The following is a 6,649-nucleotide window of genomic DNA, read 5'->3' on the forward strand; positions in this document are numbered from 1 at the left end:
CAGATAGTGCCACTGGACTCAAATCTGAGCACTGGCAGCTTAGGCCATTGGATCATTATCCACTGACATGGAGCAGCAGTGGCTTTTGCCAGTATGACTGAGTGACTGAGCATCCCTTTTCAGGAATGCACTGCTCACCTCCATGGTATGAGGAAGGGGTGAGGAAAAAGTGCCCTATACATTGACTACTCTATTCTTTCCCTGGCCGGCTTACCGCAAACGGTGGGAACCCCATCACAGCAGTCAAAATACATCAAAGAGAAAATTAAGGACTACTCCTCACCCTCAGTGTGTGGAGTGTGTGCACACTGTTGAACAGAGTCAATGCTGACTGATCTCAGAGGACTACTGCTGTAATAGGGAGAGAGTTAGCCTGATATAACATCGGTATCACAGCTCTGAGTGAGACCCGGCTTGCAACTTTGTGAAGCAGGCATAGGGTACACATTCTTTTGGAGTAGAAGACCAATATGAGGCTGGGGTTGGATTTTTAGACCTCCAAAGGGCATGAATGACCAGCTCATGACCATGAAACTCCCTGTCTCATGGTAGGAAGCATGTCATCACTTTCACCCCAACCCTGATGATGTCAAGAGCAAGTTCTATGAAGAACTGCACTCATTTATTGCCACTGTTCCCAGAGCAGAGAAGCTTATCATCCTTGGTAACTTCAACACCAGAGTAACCTCTGACAACACCTTGTTGGATAGGGTCATTGGGGAATACAGCATTGGCCGCTGTAACTACAACAGTCTTGTACTACTCCAGATGTGTGCTGAAGAAGAATTGTTGAAAACCAACACCATCATCAACCTTCATAGATGAATCCCTGCTCTAAGCACTGGCTTCTAACTGACTACATCATCATCAGGATGAGAGACGGGCAGCATGTAAGGGTGACAAAATCCTTGTGTGGTGTTGAATGCTGGACAGACCACTGTCTCATTGTTTCTAAACTGAACATCCATGTCCCAAGGGACACCTTGGTGGTGGCGTGTTGGGGAGGAAGCATTAAGAAGAAGGACGCCTCACGTCTTAATAAGCTGATAAGGAAGGCGGGCTCTGTCGTGGGCAAAGTACTGGAGAGTTTAACATCGGTAGCTGAGCGAAGGGCGCTGAGTAGGCTACGGTCAATTATGGAAAACCCTGAACATCCTCTACATAGCACCATCCAGAGACAGAGAAGCAGTTTCAGCGACAGGTTACTGTCGATGCAATGCTCCTCAGACAGGATGAAGAGGTCAATACTCCCCAATGCCATTAGGCTTTACAATTCAACTGCCAGGACTTAAGAACTTTTTAAAGCTATTATTAATGCTTTTTGAGCTAGTGATTTAGATGCATATCATATTATTACTGAGTTAAGTATTGTATTGTATGTAATGAGTTTTTGCTACAACAAGTGTATGGGACATTGGAAAAAATGTTGAATTTCCCCATGGGGATGAATAAAGTATCTATCTATCTATCATCTATCTATCTACAAGGAAAGAAAGCCCTGAGACAGCTGAATGTCTCCAGACTGAAAGCAGTAACATAATGCAGTCTTCGGTTGACACTCTGGAAGACCACTTAAACTCCCCCCCCCCCCCACCCCCCGGACAAACAGAATGTAGAAACTGCTTGGTCAACCCTTTGAGGGCAGATCTACAACACTGCTACAGAGATTCTGGGGCCTGCTACCAGAAAGCATGAGGACTGGATTGATGAGAACTGTCAACATCAAACAACTGCCAGATTACATACATCATCTCCACAAAGCTTTCCTCAACGACCCCATCCATCTCAAAGAAGGATGCCTTCATTAGCATACAAAGGACTGGACAACACAAACTGCATCAGATGTAGGATTCCTAGCTGAACAATAAAGCTGATGAGATCCAGGCAAATGCAGATAGATATCGTTTAAAGAACTAGGCTGCACTAAAAGAAATCTATGGCTCCACATCATCAGGATCATTATCTCTCCTTTGTGCTAATGTGAACATGCTGATTATGGACAAAGAGAATTTGGGCTGAGCATTTTAAGTCTTCTGAATTGTCTTTCGATGATATATGATAAAGCTATGGATCACCTGGCCCAAGTATCTGTCAATGAAGTACTGGGTGTTCCACCAACCATAGCAAAGACCCAGAAAGTGAGACATCATCTCTCTAGCAGCCTGTCATCTGGATCAGATGCAATCCCAGTTGACACCTACAAGAGAGGTGGTGCAGTGCTGATGGAAAAGCACCAACAGCTCTTCCAACTCATGTAGCAGCAAGAGATGATTCCACAGGAATTTAAAGATCTTGTATTACAGTTACAGATTGGCAGGTATGATGTTGTGGGCATCACTGAAAGAAGATTATATTGGGAATTTAACATCCAATGACACACAAAGGACAGGCAGGTTGGCAGAGGGGTGGTGTGGCTTTGTTGGTAAAAAAATTTAATCAAATCCTTAGAAAGAGGTGACATAGGATCAGAAGGTGTATAATCCTTGTTGATAGAGTTAAGGAACTGTAGTCAGGATGTGGGCTACAAATTACAATGGGAGATAGAAATTGCATGTCAAATAGCCAATGTTACAATAGTCATGGGGAATTTCAACATGCAGGTAGATTGGGAAAATTAGGTTGGTGTTGATTTTGGATCCCAAGAGAGAATTTGTAGAATGCCTACAAGAAGTCTTTTTAGAGCAACTCAAGGTTGATCCCCGAGGGGATCAGCAATTCTGAACTGGGTGTTGTGTAAAGAACCAGATTTGATGAGGGAGCTTAAGATAAAGCTTAGGATGCAGTGATCATAATATGATAGAACACACCATGAAATTTGAGAGGAGAAGTTAAAGTCAGATGTATCAATATTACAGTGGAGTAAAGGGAATTACAAAGGCAAGATAGGGGAGCTGGCCAAAATTGATTGAAAGGGGACGCAGACAAAGATGATGGCAGAGCAGTAGTGGTTGGAGTTTCTGGGAGTAATATGGAAAGCTATTCCAAAGAAGAATAATTCTAAAGGCAGGATTTCAAAACCATGGATAACAAGAGAAGTCAAAGACAACATAAAAGTAAAAGAGAGGGCATATGATAGAGCAAAATTTAGTGGGAAGTTAGAGGATTTGGAAGCTTTTAAATATCAATAGAAGGCAACTCAGAAAGCCATAAGGAGCAAAAAAATGAAATATGAATGTAAGCTAGCCAATAATATCAGAGTAAAACAAAAGTTTTTTGATACATAAAGAGTAAATGAGAGGTGAGAACAGATATCGGACTGCTGGAAAATGATGCTGGAGAGGTAATAATGGGAGGGGGGAGAGGAGGGATGGAGACAAGGAAATGGTAGATAAACTGAATAAGTATTCTGCATGAGTCTTCACTGTGGAAGGCACTGGCAGTATGCCGAAAGTTTGCAAAGAGCTAGGGAGAAAGTGCTTGGGAAGCTGAACGTCTGAAGGTAGGTAGGTCTCCCAGATTTGATGGTGTACACACCAGTGTTCTGAAAGAGGTGGCTGAAGAGATTGTGGAGGGATTAGTAATAATCTTTCAAGAATCACTAGATTCTGGCATTGTTCTAGAAGACTGGAAAATTGCAAATGTCACTCCACTTTTCAAGAAGGGAGAGAGGCAGAAGAAAGGAAATTATAGGCCAGTTAGTCTGACCTTAATGGATGGGAAGTTGGAGTCGATTGTTCAGGGTACTTGGAGGCACATGATAAAATAGGCCATAATCAGCATGGTTTTCTCAAGGGAAAATATTGCCTGATAAATCTGTTGGAATTCTTTGAAGAAATAACAAGCAGGATAGGCAAAGGAGAATCAGTGGATGTTGTGTACTTGGATTTTCAGAAGTCCTTTGACAAGGTGCCACACATGAGGTTGCTTAGCAAGATAGGAGCCCATAGTATTACTGGAAAGATACTAGCATAGATTGGCAGGAGGTAACAAGTGGCAATAATGGAACTCTTTTCTGATTGGTTGCCGGTGACTAGTCTGTTCCTAGTTCCAAAGAAGCATCTCAGTTGACAGTTTATTAATTTCCATAGATCCTGGCTGACCTGCTAAGTTCCTCCAGCATTTTGTATTCCACAGGCTGGTGTTGGGACTGCTTATTTTTACACTGTATGTCAATGATTTGGATGACGGAATTGATAGTTTTGAGACACAAGGATAGGTGGAGGAGCAGGTGGTATTGAGAAAGCAGGGAGGCTGCAGAAGGACTTAGATTAGGAGAATGGGCAAGGAAATGGAATACCATGTCAGGGAATGTTTGGTCATTTATTTTTGGTAGAAGGAATAAAAGCATAGACTTTTTTAAATGGAGAGTAAATTCAAAAATCTGAGGTACAAAGAGCCTTGGGAGTCCTTGTGCATGATTCCCTAAAAGTTAACTTGCAGGTAGAGTCTGTGGTGAGGAAGGCAAATACAATATCGGCATTATTTTTGAGAGAACTTGAATATAAAAACAAAGATGTAATGTTGAGGCTTCATAAGGCACTGGTGAGCCCTCACTTGGAGTATTGAAAGCTGTTTTGGGCCCCTTATCTGGGAAAGGATGTGCCGGCATTGGAGAGGGTTCAAAGGAGGTTCACAAAGACGGTTTTGGGATTTAAAGGCTTATCATATGAGGAGTGTTTGATAGCTCGGAGCCTGTATTCAATGGAATTCAGAAGAATGTTGAAAGACCTAGATAGATGGATGTGGAGATGGATGTGGCACAGCCTCAGAATAGAGGAATGTCTAGTTTGAAAGGAGATGAGGAGGTATTTCTTTAACCAGAGAGTGGTTATTCTGTGGAATTTGTTGCCACAGGTGGCTGTGGAAGCTAGGTCATTGAGTCTATTTAGAGCGTAGATTGATAGATTCTTGATGAGTCAGGGCGTGGAAGGTTATAGGGAGAAGGCAAGAGTGGGTTTGAGAGGAAAATCAATCAGTCATGACAAAATGGTGGAACAGACTCAATTGACTGAATAGCCTTTGCTTCATATCTTATTGTTTCTCTCTTCCTGAATTCCTGTTCCCATCTCATTACTGATCCAGTTTAAAGCTTTATTTCCCCCCAGCTCTGATTTTTCCACAGGGATCACTCCCTCTACGTTCATGATTCCCTTCTCCATTCTTCCTCCCTGCAAGCAGTCAAATTGCAAAACCTGCCCAGTCACCTTCTTGTTCAACACCTGTGCAGTCACCTCCTTGCTCACTTCTTTCCAGGTGAAGTAACACGTGGGGTCATCTATTGTATCTGATGGGGTGAAAGAGACCTTTTGTAAATGGGGGGAACACTATATTGAGCCCCTCTGTTCCATCTGATGCAAGTGGAATTTCCCGGAGGCTTTCCATTTTAATTCCTAAACTAATTCCTGTTCTGACATGTTGTTCCATAAGAAGCCTCTTACCACAAGAAGGTACATCTCATATACCGTCTCGGTAGCATCCAACCTGATAGCTCGATTCCTCCTTCTGGCAAAAAAATCTTTGTCTTTTTCCCTCTATTCCCCACTCTGACGTTTTCTCCTCACCCACCCCCTGTGCCCCTCTCTCCTATGATCCACCCTCTTCTATCAGATTCAATTCCTTCCCCTCTCATCCACCTCCCTTGCTGTACCAATCACCATATAGTTATCCTTCCTCTCCCCCACCAGAATGGTCATCAACTGCTTATTCCCCTTATTTGAGGCTGCCTGACCTGCTGAGTTCCTCCAGCATTTTGTACGTGTTATCAGCAGACAGGTTTAAAGAATGGGAAGGATAAAAGACAAGAGATTGCAGATGCAGCATGCCAACTAAGATGAACAATTTCCCTGCAAACGCCTTATTAACATTTCTGCGCACTATGGCAGTACAAAGAGGAGGGAGTCAGGAGGCCATAGGTTTGGGAAATGAAGTTAGTGTTGGAGAAGCACAACCAAAATCCCAGACGGATTGCTTATTTCGCATTGGTCAACCACTCAGGTTGTGTTTCCTCCCTCCACAGCTCCCACAATGGGAGAAGGGAACAGTCATCAATGTTCACAAGCCATTGCATAAAGCAAAGCTTGAGAACCACTTCACGCTCAGGAGAAAACACTGCAGCTCCTCTTCATGGTCGCAGAGACAAAACTTCTTTTTATACAGGATTTTCTAAATCAAAATATACTTTATTCAAAAATAAAATTATGTACAATAAACCATTCAATGACTCTCGATCCTTTACAAATGTTTCCATTACAGTCTTTACATTCCCACACCTTTGCCACCCAGGTGGCACTCTGTTACTTCATATTTACATACATTTGTTCAGGGGTATACACCCCGCCCCCTACCCCTCAACTCCAACGGAAGAAGAACCCTAGACTGTGGTTCTTCCCCACTGGGCCCTTGCAGTGGCTGCAACAAGTTTGAGTGTGTCCCTCAGCACGTACTCCTGCAGCCGAGAATGTGCCAGTCGGCAGCAATCCCCTACGGACATCTCCATGTGCTGGTAGTCCATCAAGTTTCGGGCCGACCAGAGAGCTTCTTTCACCATGTTGATGATCTGCCAGCAGCACCGGATGTTGGTCTCGGTGTGCGTCCCCGGGAACAGCCCATAGATCAGAAAGTCCTCTGTTACGCAGCTGCTGGGGATGAACCTCGACACTGTCCCTTCCATCCTCCTCCACACCTTCTCCGCGAACCCACAGTGTGCAAA

The 6,649-nt window shown here is 43.6% G+C and overlaps 1 non-coding gene across 1 annotated transcript; it reads right to left on the minus strand.

The window, feature by feature from the left end:
- Positions 1-5,925: 5,925 nt before the first annotated feature.
- Positions 5,926-6,145, minus strand: LOC140714521 (small nucleolar RNA U3). The gene has a single exon (XR_012095890.1). It is a non-coding gene; the product is annotated as a small nucleolar RNA U3 (small nucleolar RNA).
- Between the last annotated feature and the right edge of the window lie 504 nt (positions 6,146-6,649).

This window comes from Hemitrygon akajei, chromosome 21, assembly GCF_048418815.1.
Source record: "Hemitrygon akajei chromosome 21, sHemAka1.3, whole genome shotgun sequence".
NCBI lineage: Eukaryota > Metazoa > Chordata > Chondrichthyes > Myliobatiformes > Dasyatidae > Hemitrygon > Hemitrygon akajei.